At 39.4% G+C, this 27,431-nt stretch overlaps 1 long non-coding RNA gene across 1 annotated transcript in view; it reads left to right on the forward strand.

Annotated features, from left to right (window-relative positions):
- The first annotated feature begins 15,041 nt into the window (after positions 1–15,041).
- The window catches only part of LOC137755189 (uncharacterized), a 37,012-nt gene continuing 24,622 nt past the window's right edge, over positions 15,042–27,431 (forward strand). The window contains exon 1 of the long non-coding RNA XR_011071976.1: positions 15,042–15,306. This is a non-coding gene — a long non-coding RNA (uncharacterized lncRNA). The remainder of the gene's footprint in view (positions 15,307–27,431) is intronic.

Here is a 27,431-nt window from a genome sequence, read left to right on the forward strand (position 1 = left end):
GGGTGAGAGCTTTTTGGCAAGAAAATATCAAAGAGTGAAGAAAAGAAGTCATCTCTGGGAATTTGGAAAGCACTTAGTTTTCAAACCAAGACTGACGGTAGACTGTTATATCTCCTGGCTTGACATTTCTCTCCTAAACTTTTGGGTTTATTTGATGTCTTTTTCGAAGAATCTCTTAAAGCATTATTTCCTTTTGTTGTAAGGATGTATTATCAAGAAAAAAATTGGGCTTACAAATTTTTATTTTCTAGAAATGATAAAACAACTTCTAAGAGTAAGATAACACGTGCAAATTATTTTATTTTGCATTTTGATTATCTAAACACATTATGTTATAAATACATTTTATATGGCTTGAAAATAATTTTTTAAACGTACATAAAATGTCTCAGTACTGCCCCATCCACATTCACCAGCTGCACATCGTTCAATCTTTTTACCCCATAGGTAACTATATTTATTAGTTTCTTGTGTATCTTTCTACTCCTTTTTGGACAAGTAGAAACAAATAAAATGATACATTTTATTTTTATTTTATTATGGTAAGAATATTTAATTTAAAATCTATCCTCTTAACAGATTTTAAGTGTACAATAAAATACTGTACGGTAGATCTCTGGAGCTTACTCATCATGCATAATTAAAATTTTCTGCCATTGTTTAGCAACTCTTCATTCTCCCCTCCCCTGCCCCTATCTCTTCACACATGTTAGGTCGGCTAATATCGAAAGAAACTAAAAGACAGCAAGTGCTGGTGAGGATGCGGGGAAACTGGAACACTTGCACTCTGCTGGTGGTAATGCAAAATGGTGCAGCCACTATGGAAAAGAGTTTGTGAATTCCTTAAAAAATTAAAAGTAGAACTACCATATGATCCATCAATCCTATTCTGGGTGTTTCTCCAAAAGAATTGAAATCAGGACCTCAAAGAGATGTTAGCACTCCCACATTCACTGCTGTGCTAGTCACAATAGCCAAGATGTGGAAACAATCTAATTGTCCACCAGTGGATGAGTGGATAAAGAAAATGTGATATATACGTGCAACAGAACATTAATCAATCTTAAAAAAGAAGGAAATCCTGCAATATGCAACAACATGGATGAACCTTGAGGACATTATGCTAAGTGAAATAAGCCAGTCACAGAAGGAAAACATACTTCATGGTTCCACTTATACCTAAAACACTTAAACTCATGGAAGCACAGAATAGAAAGATATAAGTTTTTTATTTCTTCCTTTTCTTACACAAATGGTGGTGTACAATATATTCTATAATGTATACTTCTGTTCTTCACTTGATAATATATCCTGGATATTTTTCCAAATTGGGGGGGGGGGGGCATAGGGTGTTTCTTCATCCTTTCTTACAGCTCTAGAGTATGTGAGATACAATAGTTTATTCATCCAGTTCCCAGTAGATGTATCCTTGGATGGTTTCTGGGTTTTTGTGATGAAAATATGCAAAAATTCAGGTAAATATATAAGATAAATTTTCATAAGTGGTATTTCTGAGGTAAAGAATCACATGAATTTGTAACTTGAATAAATATTGCCCATCAGTACCATTTTGAAGACGGTTTTAAGTATTTGGAATACAAATATAAGATTTTGTTCTTAGCACAGAGCCTGGCCAAAAAAAAAAAAAAAAAAAAAGAATTTGAACCATATTATATCATTTACGTGGAGCTAATTATCAGAATTTTTTAGGGAACTTTTAAAATACAGATTTCTGGTTCACCCTCTGGAAGGTCTGAATCTCTCAGTTTGGAGTAGAGCCCAGGAATCTGTATTTAAAATTCTTCCAAGTGATTTCGGCCAGGGTCATTTTAAGGTCTTCTTAGGTCTTAGGTATTTAGACTTTTGAGATTACTGCCCACAGAGTATAAAACAAAATAAAATGATGCAACATTCCACTATGCTATTGTAACTAAAGGATTTATATAATTTAACTTTGACATTATTAATAGTTTCGATTGTATAATTTTAATATTTTGGAACCAACAAATATTTTCCCTGCTATCAAATAATTTAACGAGGTTTTTGAAAGTCTGTAGGTCCTAAGCACTCACCATGAAACAATTCAGACTTGTATTTGGAGATAATTTTTTTCTTATAAATTTATTTATTTGTTTTTATTTTTGGCTGTGTTGGGTCTTTGTAACTGCACGCGGGCTTTTCTCTAGTTGCGGCGAGCGGGGGCTACTCTTCATTGCGGTGTGCGGGCTTCTCACGGCGGTGGCTTCTCTTGTTGCGGAGCACGGGCTCCAGGCGCGCGGGCTTCAGTAGTTGTGGCGCGCCGGCTCAGTAGTTGTACCGCACGGGCTTAGCTGCTCCGTGACATGTGGGATCTTCCCAGACCACGGCTCGAACCCGTGTCCCCTGCATTGGCAGGTGAGTTCTTAACCACTGAGCCTCGAGGGGAGCCCAGATTTGTATCTGGAAACCACCAGTCCACTTTCAAGCATAGATATTATATTCATGGTTATATTTTTTAAACCTGATTTGGCGTTTATCTATCAAACATGGTACCTGGGATCTCAGATAACTTTATTCACCCTACTTTTTTGGAACATAAGAAATGCAGCAAGTTTTGATGCCTCATCACCCATCCAGGGTGCCCCTGAAAGGATCTGGATTGCTCTGCCAAAAGTAAAGGCAGTTGTTGCGTTACAGGGAATCAGGCTGATCTGAGAGAAGCCAAGATTTAAACAGATTTACGGCAAAATAATTTTGTTGCATTTCATCACCAGCCCCTAAAAGTCTGAAATTTGGTGGCTAGTTATTTTTAACTCAGAAGAAACGTGTCTAAGAGGCGACCTGTGACAAATGTTGTGGGAACTTTATGTGGAAGGTTTTTATTGTTGTTGGCTGGGGTTGGGCTAATCCACTGGAGAGGAAATGACTGTTGCGTCTGAACGGACATAGGTTGCATTTCTATCTGGGCCAGAGAGGTCTCCTCAGCCGGCGTGCTGCAGATTCAACCCCCAGACTCAGATCATTTCAGCGTGGACAGGGGATGGAGTTAAGAGAAGAGAGGGTGGGTGGATGGAGCTAACATTTCTCCCACTGGTCCCGGGCTGTGACAAGGGAAACACGTGCTCTCCTGACGGTAACTTGATTTGTCTGCGCTTAAAACTGACTGTCAGAATCTCTATATGTGAACTTTCTCAGATTTTTCCAAATTCGAACTTAATTTTTCACATACCTATATTAAAGTAATACGGGGTTCTAGTGCACAAATTGAGCTGATAAATTCATGAACTCTATGTAATATCTAATAACTGAAATACAAAAAGAAATCAGTCGGTTGCATACTTAGTCTGATTCTTCTCCGTTTTTGTTCTTTCCACTTTGTAATTTAAATTAATTGTACAGACCTCTTGTTTCGGCCCCATGTACATGCTACAATTAATTATTCAGGAATGTAGAAATCCAACGATCATATAGGAGAACTGTCATCCTCATGATCACAAATGATTAGTTTCTTGTTAAAGGAACTTCACAGACCATGCAATATCTATCTATGACCTGAAGTTACTGGGACAAATAATGGCTTAGGCTTCAGACTGTTTCCATTTTAACTAAGAAAGAACGTGTTTTTTCAGGGGAATTTTCTAAGGATTGGTGCATTTATTTTCATAAAATGAAAAACTGGCTCACAGCTTACCGAAAAGACACCTAAACACATGGTTAGTTCACGATACTCTCTTTTACAAAGTGTTTTTGAATATAAGCAGCAACTGTCTCTCTATCAGAAATTCTTATTTTTGGAAAGTTTAGAAACACCACAGAATTCATAAAAATTCTGTTGTCTTTCACTGAGAGTCATTCATACTTCAAATATCAACATATGGCAGATATTGTTAGAGAGCCTACTATGTGTACAGCGCCTGGACATTGAGATACAACTTTCAGAAAGAATCAAATTACTCTATTTCCTTCATCATATTTGTACTCAAGTATAGCACTGCATACAGAGCAGCTTGGATAGAATGCAGAAAGCCAGGTAAACTTTCCAAGCAGGCATGTGGGGATACATTGGATGGAAACTTTTAAAATTCCATACAGTTTGTTCAGGCAGAACCAACGATTTTAAAAGGAACAGATCAATTTTTAATGGTAACTCTATTATTTTTTCTATTATGAATACTACTTTCTAGCAGACCATGAAAATTATGTTGACATTTGAAAAGCATGTGATTAATTGTAGCAGAACAAACATTGTGAGTGCAGCCTCCATTTAGGAAGGTGCTACTAAGCATGGGCCTTGATTATAACATTGTTGGCACACGATAGCACTGGCCTTTTTTTTTTTAATCCACTAAATGTTAAAGATCCTAGGTGTGCCAGTGATGAATTCATATACATTGGAGGCACAATGAGTTGTGGAGATGACGTTCTGAAAACACAGCAATTCATTCAACTAAAATCGAAGTACATTTCAGAAATGAAACCAGATAGCCTTACAACTCTGAGTTGTAACAGGCCAAAATGGCCAAACGATGTTTATAGCTTATAATTTCCAATATTCTCCAAATTTTGCCAAAAGATTTATGCTTAGGCATTACAAAGCAGTCACTGTGTATCAAAACATACACATGAAACATTTTAGTTTTAATACACCACAGCAATGTCATCTAAACTTTGTTTGTTTTTTAATGGACATTTAGAACTCTCATAAAATAATGAGATGGGCTTTCCTAATATTCAGCTGTCCAGATTAGAGAACTGGGAGGTATCAACTATGTAAAGACATCTCTGAACTCCAGATATGCCATTTAACTGTCTTATTTTCTTTGATATTCTCACCACTTTTAACTGGATGGTTTGGGGATACAGCATTTAGCTATGAAGCAGAAAACACTGAGCCAACCCACACAGGAATCAAGCTTAAAATTATATATTTGCCAGTGCCGTGCTCAAAACACCTAAGTTAAATGATCTGGAATATACAAGGTTTGTAAAATCCACATTTTACTTTCTTATTTGAGACGAGAGAGAGGAAGACTGGGACAATCATTTGATGAAAAAGGAAAACTCTGAGGGAAAAATCCAGTTAGAATCTGGATCAGAACTCAACCACCAAATTAGCTGGCTCTGTTTGGAATACTGCAAGCTCCCTGAAGTTGTCTTTTCACCAAAATCGAGTGCATTTACAATGATATGTGCCTGGAGGCTATTAGAAAGTGTTGAGTATTAAAGAAGTGAGAATAAATGAGATAGGGTTCAACATGTAAGAGAAGGCAAGCTTAGTGGGCAGCTCTATGTGAGGAAAAATACAGCTATGGAGTCAACGTGCGTAAAGCTCTTCAATGTTTTTTGGCAGTGACAGGAATGGTTGGATCTTTAGTCTATAGGCCTCGGATATCTGCATGCAAATCTTTAAGAGTAAAAATATTCTATAGGATAACAAACTGCATACCAAAGAAAAAAGAGTGTGGTGTGATGTAGGTTTTGGCCTAGTGCAATGACATCAATGTATCCTAATTCTAGAAAGGTATTTTAAAAATTTATTTCCGTTGGCTGTAGATGAGTCACCTTCATCTTTCTAGTCTTCAAATCCTCCCTAAATCAGTAAGGGAAAGAAAGGAAGCAACTTGAGGTAAACTAATTTTGCTAGGAACTGAATAGCTGGGTGAGATCCTAAGACAAACAGAATTCCCAGGGAGAAAAATTATTTCAACTCATATGTCTTATTACAAAACCATGCTCTATGTCTATGAATCCTTATGGTCAGTCCCCTGAACCTGTGGGTTCTGCATCCACAGATTCAGCTAACTGAGGATCGAAAATATTTGAAAAGAAATTCCAGAAAGCTCCAAAAAGCAAAACTTGAATAGAATTTACATTGTGTTGGTTATTATAAGTAATCTAGAGATGACTTAAAGTATACAGGAGGATGTGCATAGATTATATGCAAATACTACACCATCTTACATATGGGATCTGAGCTTCCTTGGATTTTGGTATCTGTGATGGGGTCCTGGAACCAATCCCCCGTGGATACCAAGGGACAAGTGTATTTATATTTTGCTGGCACCTGCTTTCGGTACAAATTGTTTCATTTTTACGCAAGTGAGCATTTACGTATTTGTACTTGTAATTTTGTAGTGCATAAGATTTGAAATGGTGAGAACTATCGTAGTTCAGTGACTGGATATGGAATGAAACAAAATGAATGGAATTTAGAGAGTCAAGTTATTATTAAGTTTTTATAAACATTAGTATATATGTCATATATTTTATATATATAATTAAGCTATTGTATTTCTTTTAAACAACTGGAAAGCAACCTCATGTGTTTATTTAAAGTGTTCATTCTATAGCAGGCAGCTGAAATCTGTAGGCATTAAGTGAATCAGTACTTTGGAACTGTGACCACGTGTTGTGTGACTTTTTTGTTGTTCATGTTTTCTTTTCACTCTGATTGGATCCGAGACTTACAATCATCTTTGGTGTTCCTTATTCACAACTATGTGCCTAAATGTAGATTAATGTTCAGTTACATCTTTGAACTTATGATTTTTTGAAACTGAGGAACATGTATCCATTGATTCTGTTAAATTCTGAGCCATAATTTCTTTTAACGTTGTTCATGAAATTTTTTTTTTCCCCTGTGTATTTCACAATATGATATTGAGAGCTCTCTAGTGGGACTTAGATTACTCTCTGTCTCTGTCTCTCCCGTTGGGGGACTTTCTAGTGGGCTGATTTATGGGAAAATCATTCTAGAACAATTTTGGTTCACTTCTGGGACACATCACAGTGCCACTATACCAGGGGACACTGGCCCTCATAACAGCTCTTCTGTAAATGTTTTTGTTTGGGGAGCCCTGAAATATGAAAATAGTGTCAATTTTGACTTCAAAATCTGTGAAATTCTTAGGATTTCTGGTGTGGTTTTTGTCAGAAGAGTTTTTTTGTTTATTTGCTTCCGCCAATGCCCTGACAAATATCCACATGCCTTTGTATTGCAAGTTTTATTTATTTTTTCTCATCTTCTGAAGTTGCTGCCTTTCAAGGATCCCAGATTTACGTAGACATTTCAGTTCTAATTCATTGAATTTATGTCTCTAAATGGACAAAACCCAAGTTCCAGGTTATTGGGTCTGGTTAAACACCTCTCGAGGGGACCTTCAAGATGGCGGAGGAGTAAGACATGGGAGATCACCTTCCTCCCCACAGATACATCAAAAATACATCTGCAGGTGGAACAACTCCTACAGAACACCTAATGAATGCTTGCAGAAGACCCCCGACTTCCCAAAAGGCAAGAAAATCCCCATGCACCTGGGTAGTGTATGGACCCCAGAGACGGGCATGAAACACTAACGCTGCTCCTGCTGCCACCAAGAATCCTGTGTGCAAGCACAGGTCACTACACACACACACCTGGGAGCCTGTGCAGACATGCCACTGCCAGGGCCCCGAGATCCAGGGATAACTTCCCTGGGAGAACACATGGTGAGCCTCAGGCTGTTGCAATGTCACGCTGGCCTCTGCCACTGCAGGCTCGCCCCGCATTCCAATTATGACAACCATACCCCTCCCTCTCCCTGGCCTGAGAGAGCAGCAGAGCCCTAATCAGCCAGTGCTTTAACCCCCTCCTGTCTGGGCAGGGAAGAGATGCCTGAAGGCGACCTATGTGCAGAGATGGGGCCAAAACCAAAGCTGAACCCCAGGAGCTGTGCAAACAAAGAAGAGAAAGGGAAATTCTTCCACGCAGCCTCAGGAGCAGCGGATTAAATCCCCACAATCAACCTGATGAACACTGTACCTGTGGAATACCTGAATAGACAACGAATGTTCCCAAAATTGAGGCGGTAGAATTTGGGAGCAACTGTAGACGTGGGATCTTCCGTCTGCGACTGACTTGTGTCTGATTTTTATGTTTATCTTAGTTTAGTTTTTAGTGCTTGTTATCACTGGTGGACTTGTTTATTGGTTTGGTTGCTCTCTTCTTTTATATCTTTTTATTTGTTTCATTATTTTTAAAATTTTATTTTTATTTATTTTATTTATTACTTTTTTCATTCCCTTTTATTTCTTCCTTTTCTTCTGAGTCATGTGGCTGACAGGGTCTTGGTGCTCCGGCCAGGTGTCAGGCCTGAGCCTCCAAGGTGGGAGAGCCAAGGCCAGGACATCGGACCACCAGACACCTCCCAGCCCCATGTAATATCAATCGGCGAGAGCTCTCCCAGAGATCTCCGTCTCAACACTAAGACCCAGCTCCACCCAACGGCCAGCAAGCTCCAGTGCTGGATGCTCCATGCCAGACAACTACCTAGACAGGAACACAACCCCACCCAGTAGCAGAGAGCCTGCCTAAAATCGTACTAACTTCACAGACACCCCAAACACACCACTGGACGCAGCCCTGCCCACAAGGAAGACAAGATCCAGTCCCACCCACCAGGCCACAGGCACCAGTCCCCTCCACCAGGAAGCCTACACAAGCCACTGAACCAAGCCCACCCACTGGGGGCAGACACCAAAAAATACGGGAACTATGAACCTCCACCCTGTGAAAAGGAGACCCCAAACACAGCAAGTTAAACAAAATGAGAAGACAGAGAAATATGCAGCAGATGAAGGAGCAAGGTAAAAAACCCACCAGACTAATAAACAAATGAAGAGGAAATAGGCAGTCTACTTGAAAAAGAATTCAGAACTATGATAGTAAAGACGAACCAAAATTTTGGAAACAGAATGGAGAAATGACAAGAAACGTTTAACAAGGACCTATAAGAATTAAAGAGCAAACAAACAATGATGAACGACAAAGTAAATGAAATTAAAAATTCTCTAGAAGGAATCAATAGCAAAATAACTGAGGCAGAAGAACGGATAAGTGACCTGGAAGATAAAATATTGGAAATAACTGCCACAGAGCAGAGTAAAGAAAAAAGAATGAAAAGAAATGAGGACAGTCTCAGAGACCTCTGGGACAACATTAAATGCACCAACATGTGAATTATAGGGGTCCCAGAAGAAGAAGAGAAAAAGAAAGGGTCTGAGAAAATATTTGAAGAGATTATAGTTGAAAACCTCCCTAACATGGGAAAGGAAATAGTCAATCAAGTCCAGGAAGTAGAGAGAATCCCATACAGAATAAATCCAAGGAGAAACACGTCAAGGCACATATTACTCAAACTATCAAAAATTAAATACAAAGAAAAAATTTTAAAAGCAGCAAGGGAAAAGCAACAAATAACATACAAGGGAATCCCCATAAGGTTAACAGCTGATTTGTCAGCCAAAACTCTGAAAGCCAGAGGGAGTGGCAGGACATATTTAAAGTGATGAAAGGGAAAAACTGACAACCAAGATTACTCTACCCAGCAAGGATCTCACTCAGATTCGCTGGAGAAATTAAAACCTTTACAGACAAGCAAAAGTTAAGAGAATTCAGCACCACCAAACCAGCTTTATGACAAATGCTAAGGGAACGTCTCTAGGCAGGAAACACAAGAGAAGGAAAAGACCTACAATAACAAACCCAAAACAATTAAGAAAATGGTCATAGAACATACATATCGATAATTACCTTAAATGTAAATGGATTAAATGCTCCAACCAAAAGACATAGACTGGCTGAATGGATACAAAAACAAGACCCGTATATATGCTGTCTACAAGAGACCCACTGCAGACCTAGGGACACATACAGACTGTACGTGAGGGGATGGAAAAAGATATTCCATGCAAATGGAAATCAAAAGAAAGCTGGAGTAGCAATTCTCATATAAGACAAAACAGACTTTAAAATAAAGACTATTACAGGAGACAAAGAAGGACACTACATAATGAGCAAGGGATCAATCCAAGAAGAAGATATAACATTTGTAAATATCTATGCACCCAACATAGGAGCACCTCAATACATAAGGCAAATGCTAACAGCCATAAAAGGGGAAATCGACAGTAACACGATAATCGTAGGGGACTTTAACACCCCACTTTCACCAACGGACAGATCATCCAAAATGAAAATAAATAAGGAAACACAAGCTTTAAATGACACGTTAAACAAGATGGACTTAATTGATATTTATAGGACATTCCACCCCAAAACAACAGAACACAGTTTCTTCTCAAGTGCTCATGGAACATTCTCCAGGATAGATCATATCTTGGGTCACAAAGCAAGCCTCAGGAAATGTAAGAAAATTGAAATCGTATCAAGTATCTTTTCCGACCACAATGCTATGAGACTAGATATCAATTACAGGAAAAAAATCTGTAAAAGATATAAACACATGGAGGCTAAACAATACACTACTAACTAACCAAGAGATGACTGAAGAAATCAAAGAGGAAATAAAAAAATACTCAGAATCAAACAATAAAGTGACAATGAAAACACGACCACCCAAAACCTATGGGATGCAGCAAAAGCAGTTTTAAGAGGGAAGGTTCTCTCAATAAAATCCTACCTCAAGAAACAAGAAAAATCTCAAATAAACAACCTAACCTTACACCTAAAGTAATTAGAGAAAGAAGAACAAAAACACCCTAAAGTTAGCAGAAGGAAATAAATCATAAAGATCAGATCAGAAATAAATGAAAAAGAAATGAAGGAAACAATAGCAGAGATCAATAAAACTAAAAGCTGGTTCTTTGAGAAGATAAACAAAATTGCTAAACCATTAGCCAAAAACTCATCAAGAAAAAAAGGGAGAAGACTCAAACCAACAGAATTAGAAATATAAAGAAGTAAACAACTGACACTGCAGAAACACAGAAGATCATGAGAGATTACTACAAGCACCTCTATGCCAATAAAATGGACAACCTGGAAGAAATGGACAAATTCTTAGAAAAGCACAACCTTCCAAGACTGAACCAGGAACAAACAGAAAGATGAACAGACCAATCACAAGCACTGAAATTGAAACTGTGATTAAAAATCTTCCAACGAAGAAAAGTCCAGGACCAGATGGCTTCACAGGCGAATTCTATCAAACATTTAGAGAAGAACTAGCACCTATCCTTCTCAAACTCTTCCAAAATACAGCAGAGGGAGGAACACTCCCAAACTCATTCTACAAAGCCACCATCACCCTGATACCAAAACTAGACAAAGATGTCACAAAAAAAGAACACTACAGGCCAATATTACTGATAAACATAGATGCAAAAATCCTCAAAAAAATACCAGCAAACAGAATCCAACAGCACATTAAAAGGATCATGCACCACGATCAAGTGGGGTTTATCCCACAAATGCAAGGATTCTTCAGTATACGCAAATCAATCAAAGTGATACACCACATTAACAAATTGAAGGATAAAAACCATATGATCATTGCAATAGATGGAGAAAAAGCTTTTGACAAAATTCAACACCCATTTATGATAAAAACTCTCCAGAAAGTAGGCATGGAGGGAACCTACCTCAACATAACAAAGGCCATATACGACAAACCCACAGCCAACATAGTTCTCAATGGTGAAAAACTGAAACCATTTCCTCTAAGATCAGGAACAAGACAAGGTTGCCCACTCTCGCCACTATTATTCACCATAGTTTTTGAAGTTTTAGCCATGGCAATCAGAGAAGTAAAAGTAATAAATGGAATCCAAATCAGAAAAGAGGAAGAAAAACTGTCACTGTGTGCAGATGACATGATACTATACATAGAGGAACCTAAAGATGTTACCATAAAACTACTAGAGCTAATCAGTGAATTTGGTAAATAGCAGGATAAAATTAATACAAAGAAATCTCTTGCATCCTTATACATTAACGATGAAAAATCTGAAAGGGAAATTAAGGAAACACTCCCATTTACAATTGCAACAAAAAGAATAAAATACCTAGGAATAAACCTACCAAAGGAGACAAAAGACCTGTATGCAGAAAACTACAAGGCACTGATGAAAGAAATTAAAGACGATACAAACAGGTGGAGAGCGATAACCATGTTCTTGGATTGGAAGAATCAACCGTGTGAAAATGACTATACTACCCAAAGCAATCTACAGAGTCAATGCAATCCCTATCAAACTACCAATTTTTCACAGAACTAGGACAAAAAATTTCACAATTTGTATGGAAACACAAAAGACCCCGAATAGCCAAAGCAATAGTGGGAAAGAAAAACGGAGCTGGAGGAATCAGGCTCCCTGACTTCAGACTATACTACAAAGCTACAGTAATCAAGACAGTATGGTACTGGCACAAAAACAGAAATATAGATCAATGGAACAGGTTAGAAAGCCCAGAGATAAACCCACGCACATATGGTCACTTTATCTTTGATAAAGGAGGCAAGAATATACAATGGAGAAAAGACAGCCTCTTCAATAAGTGGTGCTGGGAAAACTGGACAGCTACATATAAAAGAATGAAATTAGAACACTTCCTAACACCATACACAAAAATAAACTCAGAATGGATTAAAGACCTAAATGTAAGACCAGACACTATAAAACTCTTAGAGGAAAACATAGGCAGAACACTCTATGAGATAAATCATAGCAAGATCCTTTTTGAACCACGTCTTAGAGAAATGGAAATAAAAACAAAAATAAACAAATGGGACCTAATGAAACTTAAAAGCTTTTGCACAGCAAAGGAAACCATAAACAAGACCAAAAGACAACCCTCTGAATGGGAGAAAATATTTGCAAACGAAGCAACTGACAAAGGATTAATCTCCAAAATATACAAGCAGCTCATGCAGCTCAATATCAAAGAAACAAACAACCCAATCCAAAAATGGGCAGAAGACCTAAACAGACACTTCTCCACAGAAGATATACAGATTGCCAACACACACACGAAAGGATGCTCAACATCAGTAACCATTAGAGAAATGCAAATCAAAACCAAAATGAGGTATCACCTCACACCGGTCAGAGTGGCCATCATCAAAAAACCTACAAATAATAAGTACTGGAGAGGGTGTGGAGAAAAGGGAATCCTCTTGCACTGTTGGTGGGAATGTAAATGAATACAGTCACTTTGGAGAACAGTATGAAGGTTCCTTAAAAAACTAAAACTAGAACTAGCATATGACCAACAATACCATCACTGGGCATATACCCTGAGAAAACCATAAATCAAAAAGAGACATGTACCACAATGTTCATTGCAGCAGTATTTACAATAGCCAGGACATGGAAGCAACAGAAATGTCCATCAACAGATGAATGGATAAAGAAGATGTGGCACCTATATACAATGGAATATTACTCAGCCATAAAAAGAAACCAAACTGAGTTATTTGTAGCTGAGGTGGATGGACCTAGAGTCTGTCATACAGAGTGAACTAAGTCAGAAAGAGAAAAACAAATACTATATGCTAACACATATATGTGGAATCTAAAAAAAAAAAAAAAAAAAAAACAGTTCTGATGAACCTCAGGGCAGGACAGGAATAAAGACGCATACGTAGAGAATGGAGTTGAGGACGTGGGGAGGGAAGGGTAAGCAGGGATGAAGTGAGAGAGTAGCACTGACATATATACACTACCAAATGTAAAATAGATAGCTAGTGGGAAGCAGCTGCATAGCACAGGGAGATCAGCTTGTTGCTTTGTGACCACCTAGAGGGGTGGGATAGGGAAGGTGGGAGGGAGGGAGATGCAAGAGGGAGGAGATATGGGGATATATGTATATGTATAGCTGATTCACTTTGTTATACAGCAGAAACTAACTCAACATGTAAAGCAATTATACTCCAACAAAGATGTTAAACAAAAAAAAAACCTCTCTAGACTTTTGAAGCATCTCATATGATTATTACTCTGGTATTCAGTTTCCACTTCGTTTTTGCAACAAGAGAATTTTCTTCTATATTTTTCAAGTTCAGAAAAAAGTAAAGAAACACAATTTTGTCAGTTTTATCTAGAATTTATGGATAATTAAAGTAGAGGATATTTTAGCTTATTGTAATTTACAATTTTACCCATAATATATGTGATTTTTACAGCTCAACATCCTTGCCTTTTAACTCTCTGGCAATAAGTAAAGGTCCTTCTGGATTAAAGACTCTCTGAACCCCTTTGTGAGGAGGAGTGCATGTTCTCCAAGATCATCAGACCACATATCTGAAACAAAACCCTATGGTCCATCTAGCTGAGTGTCAGCAACCTCCTGTGGCTTTAACTACTGCCATGCCTTGAGGTAAGAGATTATTAGACCAACGTGCTACAGTCTGTTCTCTTCTAGGTTTGAACTTTCAGAATGTTGTTAATGTTTCTCTTCCTATACGGCCAGGCTGCGATGTTCTGGTCTTTCCCCAATGCTTTTCACACATCCTTTCCTTGGAGAAATGTGAGAGGCAGTCTGGAAAAACATGAATGTTCTGTATGTCAGAGCCTGCTTACACAGGATGCCAACAGATGGCAATATTTTATCATTATTACACAATCCAGAGACCCTTCATCTGTGGCCTCAGGGAACAGGAGGAGTCGGCTCTTTGGTGTGACGCATGTCACCGAAGCTTCACCCCCCATTAACTGTGCTGTTGTTTGTGATTGTTAAGCTGCGTGTCTCGCTGTGTGTCACATTCTTGACTTGTACAAGGGTCCATTAGTAAGTAGCATCTGAGTACCGTGAGTCATAGAGGGCCCCATTCTTGGAAAAATAAACACTGCACATTCGGCTGAGATTACAGCAACTGGCTGGTAGTGAACTGGATGGCGTTTCATGTAAAAGTCTGTTTCTGTGATTCATCAAGGTCTTTTCCCCCCCTCTATCAATAGGCTGGAAATTCACATTACTGTTGTACGGCACTTCCTGTTCACAAACCCAAGCTGCGCACCCACAGCATCTCTGGTGCTAAGTAAGGCTTGGTCATGGCCATGGAAGAACAGGGCATGAGGAGAAAATGGGAGCCACATATTTCAAAAGTATCCGGAGCGCTTATGAAATCAACTTCGTGATTTCAAGCCAAAGATGTTTTTGATTTTCAATTATATTTTCCAGCAACTTACCGCTTATTTTTCTCCTTATCATTTTCTTACTCCCTTCAGTCTTTCTATTTTTGGAAGTCACTTTTCTTTCTTTTTCTTACGTCTTTCCTGACTTCTTTTTCTTTTCCTTTTTTAACCCCTTTCACCTTTCTTCACCACGTTTTTAGTCTTTTCACATCAAGTTCTCTTTCCCTTCGTAACTTGCATATCCAGACCCTGATCCAGAGGACTCCAGCCCAGGAAAGGCATTCTGGTTCTTCAGACTTGGCACCAACGGGACACTACTGCCTCGCCAACACCACCTACCCAAGGAACTGAATTTAAAAAGAGAATCCCCTCCAGCTACCACCTAACCTAGCCACTGCCAGCAATACAACTGTAAGTCATCTAATGGTTAAAAACTGGCCTGAGTATAAAGAAAGCCAGACAGATAAATGTTCCAGGTTGGATTTAGGGAAAATTTGGGGTTTTCTCTATGTACATGCGACTTTTTTGAGGCTGTATTTCGATCCTGGATCCCCTTAGCAATCTGGCACTTTCGCTGTTTGTGTTTCTCTTTTCTTTTTTTTTTGAAGTGAAATTCTGGCATTTCTTCCAGGAAGGAAGGAGCAAGAGGGCTTCAGGCACTGCTGGGAGGCATGAGGGTGAAGCTGCACGAACATCTTTACAGACCATCTACCCCACTAAATACAGGGTCATGACCCTGTAGTCAAACAACAAAGGGTCAGAGGGGAGAGAACAGATGGGGACCATAGGCTCCCAGATCCCACACCTTCTTTCAAAACCTGTTTCAGAGACCGGTTTTCTGTGAAAGCAGATTTCTGAGGGTAGTGCTTTTATAAACAATCCACTCATTTCTTTGGCCTATGAGAGGTGTTTTGTGTGGGAGCATTTGCCATCAAACAAGGTTTTATTGAATATCCCCCTTGTTGTTGTTCTAATAATCCATGCTGATATAAACCACGCTCCATAAAATGCCACAATACACATCCACTGGGCAACACCGCAGGGCAGACTCATGCCGAAGCTCCTTGGGCAATAAAACCAAGACCGCCAGAAACACGGCTGCCATTTATTTCCCCGTAATGTGCTTTCTCTCCTTCTCTCTCTAGGCAGATTTTCCTCGTGTTGAAAGGGAACCTCTGGTCAAAAGTCAGCAAGCAAAGTTGTAGAAAGCTTTGATAGTCAGTGAAGTGAATCGTGGCTACACATGGCAGTGGCATGCACCAATGGAGCCTCTTGCTGGGCGGACCTCCCTCTAAAGAGCAACTTCTGGTCATCAGTCAAAGGGGCCCCCAATGAGTTTTGCACAGCCAATGGTTTCACCAGCTCCACGGTGCCTGGGTCCCAAGTTGCCCTGTTCCACAGGTATTGCTAAAGCAAATAGCAGACGGTATTTACTGGGTGTGATGCTTTCAATCACATTAATCTAGCCAGTAAAAAAGTTTATGACCAATAAAAATTCCACCATAACATGGCTGATTGGAGGGGAGGCTGCATGATGGCAATTCAAGCCACGCCTCTGCCTCTAGCGAGACTGTCACAAACCTTGGAAGGAAGTAGGAGTCGGGGACGAGAAAGACAGAAAAATCTCTGGGTTTGTTCAAACTAACTCAAGGGTAGATGGATAAAACTCTTAAATCGTTTAATAAGTCCAAACTCTTAAGAGTTTGGAGGGTGATTGACTGAACACCTACTTTGAAAAGCTACCTGGGGAAAGTATAGATGTGGTCCAGCGTCCACTAGAAAATTATCCTGGGTTCCTTCTAGTTTTTTGATCCCATGATTATTTGCTCATAATAAAATAAATATTTTTAAATGCAATACTTAGAAATGAGCTAGAAGGATGCCTGGGTGGGGACTCTCAGTCTGGTTTGGAGCCAATGGGGAATGTAGCTTCACATAGCTGTCTTTCTCCTGGTTGATTCGTACATGGTTTACACAGATCCAGAAGGGCAATGACTAAGCTCTATTAACATTTGTGAGTCATTCCTTCTTTTCCCAATCCATGGTGACAGTCCTCAGACGGCATGGTTTCAAACACACACTCTCCAAAGCCTACTGCTCCATGGCTTCTCCCTTGAGTGGGCAGCTGATCCAATTATTTGTTAATGATCCCAGACCACACATGGCAAGGAGGATGTTATTTTAATGAACGTATATTGGAAGTCCTGTCACTGGGAGCAAGTACCTGATTAGCTAATTGTGGCTAGGCTAATACTTCAAGTAGCTTATCCAATAGCCATTATCCCATTCTTTCTGAGTAACAGAACCCCAAATATAATCTGTGTGGCAAGGTGCCCAGCCAAAAGACTTTATTTGCAAAATCCCTTGTTGCTAAGGGTAGCCAATAAGACATAATTTGGAATTTGTGTTTGAGGCTTTTGAGAAAGCCCCCGAAGAGGGGGGCAGATAATTGGCATTTGCCCTTTCACCCTTCTCAAACTTCCTTCTCTTTCCTGCCCAGAGTAAAGAACCAGTGGCTAGAACTCCGGTAGTCATCCTGGCGTGTGAGATGAACTTAATTATGGAAGCCTCACACTTTAAGGAACTCAGAGATTAAAGGAGCAGGGAGATAAAAGGAGAGAAACCTGGGTCTCTGAAGACTTGAGCATGCAGTCTGATATGTAGACTGCCTACCTCCAGACTGCTTCGTTTTTTAAGAGAAAAAGAATTTTTTTGTTGTTTAAGCCACTCTTCTTTCCAATCTCAGCACTAAATTCTTAATCAGAATCCAATTCCTAGAGATCTAAAAATTCTCTCTGGAAGCCATTTTTAACAGCCCCCTGCCCTCAACAAATGAGCACTCAAATCTCCCCAACAGATAGACAATCTTATTTTAAGTATTTTTTTCTGGTAATAGGCAATTTCATCCAAAAAGCAGCACTTTACATATAACTTCTTACATATAAGGCAAACTTTAAAATGTTTGCTGAAACATGGCTGGCAACATGGGAGTATTAAGTAGAACATGAGTTTTATAGTTGGAAAGATCATGCTTTTGAATCCGAGATATTTCACTCGCTAAAAATGTGACATTAGGCAAGTTACTTAGACTTGACCTGCAATATTAGAGACTATAAATTGAGTAAAACAATGTCAACCTGGTGAAAGCATACATCTAAAGGAGACATAACACAGACGATCTTAAGAAATTCTGTTCTCTTCTGCCCTCCACTTCTTAGTTTGAAATTCTATACTTTGAGTGTATTGGTTTAAGTTCTCTGAATTCGTCCTTGGAGACAAGCGCAAAAATCCTTCTGCCAACAAACATTTCACCTACCATTGTCTTTGCTCATCTCTACTTTGTCAATAATACGTCCCCATTTTCCTCCCAATGCCCTCCTCTCTGTATCACTATTAAGTGGAGACATCAGTATACAAAAATTAAAAAACAAACCCAAGACCACATACTCAGTCTGCCTAATTCACTAAAATGGCAGGCAAAAGAATAGGCTAAGATGAGCCAATTCATTCTAAGTCCAACAGCTGATTTTCCATTAACATGTATTTTCTTAGGTAAGACCTGGCATCCTTTAAGGCCAAGGCATATGATTGCCTCTGCTGATTTTGATGGTAGTGCCAAAATATACAGAAATTATCAAGTGCTCATGGAGATCTCTCTGAAATCATATGCCATTGATAAATTAAGCTGAACCTTATTAGTTTTATTCAAATGTAAAGGGCATAATCCAGCACATAGTGGTGAAGGGTGAAAATGCAGATTCAGATAAACCTATGTGACTACATGCCCATGGATGAATTAATTGACCTATCTTTAATTAATTAATTAATGGTAGATACTTCATAAGGTCGTTGTGAAGATTAAATGAGACAACGCACATAGAGAATATAGCACGATGCTTGACATACAGTGATTATCCCAGTATTGGTCTTCGTGATCATGATCACCCTTAGTGTGGGAACAGTTGAGGCTTATCATTGGTGTGAACTTGCATCCATTCCTTCCCACTCCTCTCAAGAGTTTATTTTCAGGACTTAAAAAAAGACCATATCAAAGTCCTTTGCTTCTTGTCCCTTGAGCAAAATTATTTCTTTTAGAGAGAGATGGGACAATGAAGCAATGAACTGGGGTTTATGAAAAATGTACATATATCTCTTTAAGTAGAATTTTTGAAATGCCATTTTCACTACACTTAGGTATAATTTTGTAGACGGGTAGACAGTCTTAGTAAACAGACCTGGATCTGAAACCCAATCCCACTTTTTAGCCACTATGTGACTTGGACTAGTCAACTAACTTCTCTAAGTTTCAGCTAAAATGCCAGCCTCTGATGTTTTCAGGAAAATTGCATGAATTTACATATGCAAGTACCTAAAATTTGTAACAAAGTAGTCACACAGGAGACATTTGCTTTCTTTCTCCAGTTATGTGTTGTTTTTGTTTTTATTAGTTTGTTTATCTCCTTGTCTACCAACAAGGTTTCTGTCTCCACCAGGAAGAATTCAAAGGTCTTCCTGGTGGGGAAGTCAGGAATCCGGTGAATTAAGAAGGAAAAGAAGGAGAAGGACAAGGAAGGTAGCCAAGTCATTGAAAACACAAACACTACAGTATTCTGCTTTGTTTATACTACTGTGCCAGTCCTAATGCTACTTTCAGCCTGGCACCTCAGTCCTGTCTGGAGGTAGTTCTAGAAAAACCACACCCAGGCCTGGGGTCCCATCACAAACCACCACCTCTTACAATAATAGTCCCTATCCCCTTAGTCTTCGTATTTCTTCAACCTCTGACATAGGAAATCATCAGGGACAACACCCCAAAATTAACCAACATAGTCTGTTATATGTTTTCAACTCTGTGATTTGAGACATTTGAAATCAAGATTCCCCACACCTCCATAACATCCAATGTAATTTTTCAAGTATTTACATACTGTGTTCCAAGAAAGAAAAACAAAAAACAAAAAAGTGTTCTACAGATTTAGGAAATTTCATTTTCCCTTTGAACAGAGTATAAAGGACTGTTAGCCCAGGCTGCATGGAAGGAGATGCTTTCCTTCAGAAGAGTAATGGGTGTACACTTCTTTTAAAATTTACTTAATTTATTTTTTATTTTTGGCCGCATTGGGTCTTTTGTTGCTGCGTGCGGGCTTTCTCTAGTTGTGGTGAGCAGGGGCTACTCTTTGTTGTGGCGCGCGGGCTTCTCGTTGCGGTAGCTTCTCTTGTTGCGGAGCACGGGCTCTAGGCACACGAGCTTCAGTAGCTGTCGCTCGTGGGCTCTAGAGCGCAGGCTCAGTAGTTGTGGCGCACGGGCTTAGTTGCTCCGCGGCATGTGGGATCTTCCCCGACCAGCGCTCGAACCCGTGTCCCCTGCATTGGCAGGCGGATTCTTAACCACTGCGCCACCAGGGAAGCCCAAGGGTGTATAGTATTTTGCTCATTGTTCATACTCAGAAGTAACAAGGAAAGAAGTGATTCTGATTGGTGCTCATACTCGCGAAGACCCTTTGATTATCGTAACCTAGAAACCCTAAAGGCATTTCTGAGCTCGAAATTAAGTCCTTACATTGGAGCCCTGACATCACTTATTGAATGCTGCCTAGAGTTGAGTAGTCCATTAAGCAACTGAGAAAATTGCTTAAACCCATTTCTGGAATAAGGACTCCAGAGTCAAATGCTCCTTCGTACTTGAGATAATTGCCTTAATATCATCATCTAAGGATGTTCAATCAGCTCTCATGATTGAGTAATGACAGAGACGGTCCCTTAAATTCTCAGCAACTTGGAGGAACACTATGGTTATTCATTTGTTTTTCCTCTGAAACAGCTCTGGCCAGTACCTTAGTTTCCACATGTTCAATGTAGCCAGAAACACCACGCTAAAAATCCTTGGTCTTGCTAAGTCAGCAGGACATTCTCTTGGGAACTGCCATTCTCCAAAGCCAGTTCTGTGCTACTGAAGAAACAATAAGATACTGATTGCAGGAGACGAGGGTCCCTTCTAGGGGGAAAAAATCTAAAATGCAAATGGCCATGCTATTTGGAAACGGATGGCAAATATCGTTTAGGCTAAAGGTTTGGGAAGCCACTGCGAGGTCTCCAGCACACCTGAGGCTGCCCATCACCACTGTGCTTGCAGTTCGTTCTCTGCATACTCCTCCAAATACAGTGCAAAGCTAAACATCAACCATGTGTCCAGGCATGGTTTGGGGGCACATACGACCACGTATCACACTATTTTCGTCTGAAATCATAGCTTGGCCTATATATACCGAAAGGTGAGCAAACGTCAGTGAAACCCTAGACTTCCCTGGCCTTGGTGTTGGGCTGGCAGCAGAGCTTTCCCAAAGCCTGGTAGTCATACCTGGGTGAGTGAATATTTTCACACTCTAAGCAGGTTCTAGCTGGCTAGTACTTTCAGAAGCAGGGGTGGAGGAGAGAACAAAGGTACGGGAGAGAGAGACAGAGAGAAACAGAGAGAGAGAGACAGAGGTTGTAAGATAATAAAAAATATATTTTGATTTCTGAAAGTATGATTTTACCTTCACAGAAATACAAATTTTTGAAAATTTCGATTAGGACTAACTCATAGCCCCAGACAGCCAATACTCTAAGAGCTCTGAGATGTTCGGTAAAAACCAGCAGTTGCCTTTGCCACAGTCTGGGATTGTAACCATACATGGGCCAGAGTGCCAGGGAATTGAGCGGAAGCTTATCTGCCATGAAAAATGGGAAACGGGAAAAGATTCTGGTACTGTCTTTGCAACTGGATGTCAGTTAATCTCTCAAAGCCCTGGCTTCTTTGTAGGCAACATGGCAGTATGTGGTTAAGTAATGGATTTGGTTTGGAGAAGCTTGAAAAGTCCCCCAAAGACTATAATCTCACCTTATTCTCATTAGCATTAAAAAGTAAAGATAGTGTTAATTCAAAGAAACAGGGTCAAAGGGGGAAAAGAAATAGAGGGTAAAGAAAGTAAGTGTTATCCATTTTGCTGACTTTACCACTAACATTACTGAATAAGCTCCTACTTTAACTCCAAGTCTAAAATCATTGGCAGATATTATGTTCATTCTTAAGATTTATCAGTGTTTGCTATTATTTTGTAGTAATCTGTTCTAGAGTAGAAAGCTATAGAAAGCGTTGATGATGAGGACTGCGTGGATGGTTGAGTTGCCAGGTAAATATAGGTGTCCTGCATTTGTATTTGCTAAATCTGGCAACACGAGGTAAGAAGTAGTCATTGCATTAGGTGATATTTGGGGGAGCAACTGGAAAGAGAAGGGATGACCCTCAAAGAGTTGGACTGAATCCCAGAGTTTTTTGTTAGTTTTAACACGTATGTCCTCCTTACTTCTTCCATATGCCTCATCACCAGCTTGGGCCCAGAGTCGACTCCCTAAAATGCTAATTGATTGATTCATTGATAGATAAAAGAAAAAGGCCAAAACTAAGCCAAAGTAAATACGGTTTCTGGTTTAAATGTTTTATTTCATGGGTCAGATTCAGGCATGGATTTCACCACTTGGAACACATACTTTTGAAATTGCAAAATATGATGCATTTTAAAACTCAGGAAATTTTAAAGTCCCATGCTTGTATCTTAATGGATTCCACAGATCAATTTTTCATTTTTCTTGGTGAATATGGCTGATATGTACAAATGAGTATCATTTACCACCCGCCCCCAATAACCTCTTATGGAGCCAAAGCCCAACCAACGCTATAAATACAGAACACCACTGTGAGGAGCCCTCCTGTCTGTTCCCCTTCCACCCCAGCATGGAATGGATTTCTCTTTCCACAGTGTTAAAAGGATCAGTAAATCATCAGGTCACCTATTGATATGAAAGTCTTTTCATTTGAAATCATTATTGTTTTTGCAAATGGCAAAAGAAAAATACAAAAGAGCTAATAAATCAAGAAAAAAATTACAACAGGTTTTTATGAAGCATGGGTGGAGTGGAAAAAGTGATCTTGGCTTAATTAACCACACTTAGTCACACGATGCAGGAAGCAGAGGTTTTAAAATGTCCAACCGGGGCTGTTTTATACACACACACACACACACACACACACACACACACACACACACACACACACACACACACACACACACACACACACACACTGAGGTGTTAATTTCCATCACATCACTCCGTGCTGGGTTACCATGAAAAAAACTTCTGAATCTTGACCTTCTTGTGGAATGTTAAAATCACACTCCCTCTTGGAAGGCCCAACTTTCACGAAATATTTTCTCTGCATAGTCACAGAGGAGTATCTCTGTACACGTAACAGATGCTCAAGATCTAGGTGTATATTGCTTGAGGCATGATTATCTGACAAGTCTGGATTTCCTTTATATGAGTAACATCTGATTTTTACCTCTATTTGTTGACTCATACCATTGCCTGTGCTTTAAATATCTTAATCCCTACGATCTCCTATGTATCTGAATGCCAGCCATGCCAGTGTTATGCCACAAGTCGATCCTCCATTCTCTTGTGCTACTAGATTTCTCCTTCCACAGTTACACAGTTACAGCCCTTATAATTGAAACTAAACACTTGGTTATATACTTTAACAGTTGATTATTTAATTCTTTGTATTATTTTATCTTTTCTCGTTCATCTTTCTTCATTCCTCCAATTACTGAATATACCCTAAGGACTTATACCTCTCTGGGGTGTTCTGGGACCAGTAATCACTCATGCAGAGTAACAGGTACCCTACTTGCAGAATGATACCACATACATTCCTTAGTGAACCTAAGTGTTATTATTTCAATTAACTTATTCTAAGGAAACCAATCACACATTAGGATGAAGGGAGAAGCCACCTAAGACTTAGGTTAAGGAGAGGTGGGCACTGTATCAGTGAGGGAACTCTAGAGAAATAGAACCAATAGGAGATTATATACATATTTATTTCTAAGGAGTTCATGCAATTGCAGGGGCTGGCAAGTCCAAAATCTGTAGGGCAGACTTGCTGGCTAGAAACCAAGGCAAGAGTTGACGTTGCAGACTTGAGTCTGAAATCTGAGGTCATCTTGGCAGGCTTGAAAGGCAGGCAGGATTTCTATGCTACAGTCTTGAGGCAAAATTTCTCTTCTCCAGGAAACTTCAGTTTTTGCTCTTAAGGCCTTCAACTGATTGGATGAGGCCCACCCACATTATCAAGGGTCATTTCCTCTCCTTAAAGTCAACTGACTATAAATGTTAATCATTAATAAAATACCTTCACAGCAACATCTAGACTATTGTTTGACCAAACAGTTGGGCACCATAGCCTAGCCAAATTGACATATATAACTAACCATCATAAGCACTTTAACACTGACTAAGATGCAGATGCTGGTGCTTTATATCCATCCTCAACCCCCAGAGCAAAGTCTCTGTTTTCTTGCTAAAGACTGCTCTTCAATAGCTCCCTTTTGATGTCCGTGATCACCATGATGACTAGATTTTCTTTTCCTTTAAATATTCCTGTTAGGTTAATCTTGAATAATTTCTCAACTCTGTAGCCTTGTCTGGAGGAAACGTTGGCATCCAGTCGGTCCAGTATATGCGGCCCCAGTTTGCACAAAATTCATTCCTTATATATATAAAGAGAGAGAGTCAGTCTCAAATGTACAGTGTTAGGCTTGAGGAGCCATGCGGGAATAAAAAAGTGTCTTCATTCCATGTTGACTGACAAAATTTAGCTGGAATTACTTGGCCGTACGCACAAAGCTTCATCCTGACTTGAGTACCTAATGGCAACGACCAGGTGTTAGTATCCTTGAATCGCCAAACACCAGCACATTGCTACTGGCTGCCATGCGAGCTAAAGATACACATGCTGAGGGTGGCAGGATCAGAAGAAGTCTGTGGGCAGAGAGGGCTGGCTCGGCTGCCCGGGAGCAGCAGCATCTCCTGAGAGCGTGACAGAAATGCAGAGTCTCAGGTGCCACCCCTGACCTCCTCTGTCAAAATCTACATTTTCATTTGACACATGAATTTCCTGTGTATTTTGTTTAATGTTCAGAAATAACTTTATCATAAAGGTATATGTCACCCACCTGTAAAACGAATGAAGTTGGCTTCAGAGTGTCAGCAAAGTTAATCTGTGTTGGTAAAGCTCCTTGGATAAAAGGTAGTATTTGACAGATGTGTAAAATGTACATTTATTGTCATGGGTATTACAGTCTGAAAAGTTAGTCCAACATTTCCTGGTAACAGAAAAAACTGATTACGCAATTTGGTATCTCTGTTTTCCATTTAACGGAATTCCTAAATGTAGGTTCGACTGATTGTTTCATTAATGATGAGGAAAGAGACTATACATGGAGTTCGCTGCCACAGACAGTAGTGAAATAATCATAATAAAATAGCAAGGGAGCTGACACTTCACATCTATATTCAAAACTATAAAGAGTTCTAGACATCACGGTAACACTGGGGAGGCAGGCCTAGCACAAGACACACAGGTTATGTTTTCGAAGAGCATCATCAAAATCAAACCATGATTTAGGACACCATGTAAGTGATGTTGACCAGGGACACGGATAGAACTGAGACACACTTAGCAAACTGCCGTCCTCAGGGACAGTCTTCCAAGGAAAGGACACTGAGATAAAGGGTATTTTAAAGCAGAAAAAAAGAGAAAAGGATAATTTCAGTGACTGGGAAATAGGGAATATTACCTTTTGAGGCTATTAGAGTGCAGACCAGGGTGTGATTTTGGAGGGTCATGTCAGAATGAGAAGGGTGGTGAGGAGACAAGCCTCGTCTCCTGTAGGATGTGCCCTATGCCGGTCGAGTGGGGTTTGCTGTCGTCTATCTCTGCAGCGCCCAGAAAAACACCATGTCTGTTAACCAGGCTGCATGTGGGGCTTTCAGGAGGGAGACTGTCTTTTTCAAAATAGAATCCTTGTTAACTGAAGGACGTATCCAAGGTCAATGGTCAAACTAATGGTCAGCGTTCAAGAACAGATGATGAGGAATAACCGAGCCTTGACTTTGGGATAACTGGGATGACATAATAAACAAAAACATAAATAAGTTTAGCTTTTATAGTCTGATGTAGTGTCCTTTCTCCCAGGGGTTTCTGGGCGAATCTCAAACAACTCGAGCAAATTACCAAGAGCTGTTTCTTTGTCCATGCTTTGAAAGTCGTCGTTTTAAAATATTTTATATTAAAAAAAACTTCCTAGTTCAAGTACTTACGGCCCTCTTAGATAAATACATTTCATCATCTTTTGTGATATGTAAGTTTCTCTACAAAGGGCAAAAAAGCAGGAAAACTGTGAAAAGCCACTGCATCACCTCACTAAATTTAAATAAAAATCTAATACTGAAAAATGAGCTCCAAGGGTCAGACAAAACAAAGTTAATAACTCAGAGAGTTTACAATGCTTGTGGTCTACTGATGAACAAACATCTTTCTACCCAAATCCTATAGAAGTTAGCATCATAGGTAGAGGCCACACCAAAATATTATTCTTTCAGTTCTTCCAATTAAAAAAATATGGTTTTAGTCACACATTTCAAGTTTTCTTATGTTCAACTAATTTTAAAACCAGAGTCTATGAGACATGGGTTCTGAACTACCCATAATTAAAAGTACCAATTATATAGAGAGTTTGGATAATTTTCCCATGCGTGCCTAATACAAATGTATTATACACTGTATACAAATCTATTGTTAAAACAAAACTGTAAAGTATTTTGAAGATGAGAAAAGTTGAAAGAAAAGTAAACTTTTAGATAAACAATAAGACAGAATTTGACCAGCTGCATTTGTTAAAGGAAATTATATTTCCAAAGAACAGAAGAAGATCCGAAGTATAAAATAATTAAAAACGAAAAAGTGGGCTTCCCTGGTGGCGCAGTGGTTGAGAACCTGCCTGCCAGTGCAGGGGACACGGGTTCGAGCCCTGGTCTGGGAAGATCCCACATGCCGCAGAGCAACTGGGCCCGTGAGCCACAACTACTGAGCCTGCGCGTCTGGAGCCTGTGCTCCGCAACAAGAGAGGCCGCGATTGGTGAGAGGCCCGCGCACTGCGATGAAGAATGACCCCCGCTTGCCGCAACTAGAGAAAGCCCTCACACAGAAACGAAGACCCAACACAGCCAAAAATAAATAAATAAATTTTTTTATTTTAAAAAAAAAAAAAAAAACAAAAAAGTGATAAAGGATAATAAGACCCAGAAGTCTGACTAAGTACTGACATTTGAAAAGAAAAAAAGCACTATAATAATAGGAGAGATTGAACTGAAAATTTTCAACTAGAAATACAAGATTTCATCAACCAACAGAGTCTTTTTGATGTTAATTATGTGTTGGTATTTTTAATTAATCATTTATTTAATCTGTTTTGTTTTAAATAGAGGAAACCACATAAGGGTAGCACTTTTTCAAAAGTAAAAGTGAAAAATAATCTGTTTAAGTATCACAGTCCCATTACAGCAGAGAGACAAACAGAAAATTCAAATAATGGGGAAATTTAATTTTCTGAAAAATTAGTATCAAATAGAAGGTTGTAAAAGGCAAGGCCATT

The sequence above is a fragment of the Eschrichtius robustus genome, chromosome 20 (genome assembly GCF_028021215.1).
Source record: "Eschrichtius robustus isolate mEscRob2 chromosome 20, mEscRob2.pri, whole genome shotgun sequence".
Classification (NCBI taxonomy): Eukaryota; Metazoa; Chordata; class Mammalia; order Artiodactyla; family Eschrichtiidae; genus Eschrichtius; species Eschrichtius robustus.